This window comes from Alosa pseudoharengus, unplaced genomic scaffold, assembly GCF_046254945.1.
Source record: "Alosa pseudoharengus isolate Yale_2024_CS ecotype anadromous, Long Island Sound unplaced genomic scaffold, YU_APseudo_1.1 YU_APseudo_1.1_scf_2, whole genome shotgun sequence".
NCBI classification, from domain to species: domain Eukaryota; kingdom Metazoa; phylum Chordata; class Actinopteri; order Clupeiformes; family Clupeidae; genus Alosa; species Alosa pseudoharengus.
Genome location: NW_027468663.1, coordinates 53,440,704 through 53,443,203, shown reverse-complemented (window position 1 = coordinate 53,443,203; position 2,500 = coordinate 53,440,704). Strand labels below are relative to the sequence as shown.

At 43.1% G+C, this 2,500-nt stretch overlaps 1 protein-coding gene across 1 annotated transcript in view; it reads right to left on the bottom strand.

Moving 5' to 3' along the window:
- LOC143134832 (receptor-type tyrosine-protein phosphatase mu-like) overlaps window positions 1-2,500 on the bottom strand; it is a 173,619-nt gene that overhangs the window by 115,501 nt on the left and 55,618 nt on the right. The gene's annotated exons all lie outside the window — the stretch shown is intronic.

The window sequence follows — 2,500 nt, the reverse complement described above, 5'->3', positions numbered from 1 at the left end:
TTCAGTCAAGTGTCCCTATACTGCACAGCTACAGTATGCATCCAGACCAAAGCCCTCCAAGTCCACATGAGGTCAGATAACGAGCCCTCTGATCCGGCCTCTCAGCGCCACTCCACCTCCGTGTGTGAGGTCAAGGCCTCTCTCAGTGCCAATTAGGCGGGTACCAGCTCACCCACAGCACGCCATGGCCCCTAATAAGCAGGCGCGTGTGAAGGCACCCGGTCCTGCCACCTCCCCAGTACCTCACGTCCAGCTGAGGTGAAAATAGGCAGCAGTCACCGAGAAGAGACAAAAATAACACCAGCCATGTTGAACATGGTGGAGATGTCTAAATAACACCAGCCATGTTGAACATGGTGGAGATGTCTAAATAACACCAGCCATGTTGAACATGGTGGAGATGTCTAAATAACACCAGCCATGTTGAACATGGTGGAGATGTCTAAATAACACCAGCCATGTTGAACATGGTGGAGATGTCTAAATAACACCAGCCATGTTGAACATGATGGAGATGTCTAAATAACACCAGCCATGTTGAACATGGTGGAGATGTCTAAATAACACCAGCCATGTTGAACATGGTGGAGATGTCTAAATAACACCAGCCATGTTGAACATGGTGGAGATGTCTAAATAACACCAGCCATGTTGAACATGGTGGAGATGTCTAAATAACACCAGCCATGTTGAACATGATGGAGATGTCTAAATAACACCAGCCATGTTGAACATGGTGGAGATGTCTAAATAACACCAGCCATGTTGAGCATGGTGGAGATGTCTAAATAACACCAGCCATGTTGAACATGATGGAGATGTCTAAATAACACCAGCCATGTTGAGCATGGTGGAGATGTCTAAATAACACCAGCCATGTTGAGCATGGTGGAGATGTCTAAATAACACCAGCCATGTTGAACATGGTGGAGATGTCTAAATAACACCAGCCATGTTGAACATGGTGGAGATGTCTAAATAACACCAGCCATGTTCTCACTACTCATACTAGCTTTTGTTGCTTGAAGATACTTTAGACACTGCAGGTGTATGGTGTCATCTTCACGTGTGCACTACTTGTAGTAGTTGGACTACTGGACTAGTTGGCTACTGGCCAGCCCTGCCTGTGCCCACCTGTGTGTGTGTGTGTGTGTGTGTGTGTGTGTGTGTGTGTGTGTGTGTATGTGCAGTATGTGTGTATGTGCAGTATGTGTGTGTGTGTGTGTGTGTGTGTGTGTGTGTGTGTGTATTAGGGGTGTAACGGTACACAGAAGTCACGGTTCGGTTCATAACTCGGTTCGGACATCACGGTTTGGTATGAGTTCGGTACAATGGAGGGAAAAGCAAAACAAAAATGCAGAAAGCATTTTTTTTATTGTGCATGTCTCAGGCTGTAGCCTACCACCTAGTGTCATACAGTCTCTCCCCTGAGCTATCTGCAACAGCCTGAAGTGTGTAAGATGTAAACAGTACAATAAGTACCCAGACTCCATCTGTAACTTGTAAACAAAATAAGACATTCAGCTATAAAACTGAAAATAGGCCTACAGCATCTCTTATTTCTGAAAGTGCAAATTACATAGAATAATGATTTTTAAAAATCCACTTAAGCAAGACCTTCAACATCCGCATTTAGTTGTATATGGAAGGGCCTACAATATGCCTCAATATTTTTCTGTGTGTACAGTAATAATCTACTAACTGTGAAAATATAACTATTTTGCCTTCTTTTAAAAAAACGAAATTGCTCCTTTCATTTCATAAACAGACTACAACTAGAAGTCACGTGACTTTACCCTTCAACGTTAACTCACCGTAGCATGATTTGTTTATTAGTCTGGTTAGCGTTGACACTTTCTTTTTTACTGTCTATGCACTTAACACTGCCAGCTCCTCATGTGAGAAGTTACAAGTTACCCTAACATACAGGTAATTACCTCGCGATTTACATAGCTTTCTGTCATTACGAAATAATTTTAAGCCATAGGTTTTGGCCCTATTTGTATGTGTATCCAAAGGCTTGTAAAGCGCAGGGGAAGTTTTTTTTTTTTTTTCTCATTTCAGTGATTGGTAGCCTACATCATCTGGGTGATAGCGTCAAATATGTGTAGCATGTTCGATATATTTCCACTCACATAACGTTACCCAACAACTGCTGAACAACGCCGACACACAGCTGTGTCTTATCCACAACTCTTTCGCCTGTAGGCCTACTACTGCAATTGAAGTTCTTAAACTTGCGATCTTAATGAGACCAGCGGGTCCTAACCCTTGTGGGTCGCCACCACTCGCTTAGTGCTGCTATCTCTGACTGACTGACTCGACCGACGACCTGACAAAAAAATAACATAGGTGCCAAATAGAGCTTCAGAGCTAAGGCAAGGCTACAGATTAGCGTTAGGTGTCGCTAAAGAACTCTCGTAACTCTCGTATTTAACAGTAATTCCGCATTACATTAATTAATCCGCACACGAGTTTCATGTATTTCAATACGAATACA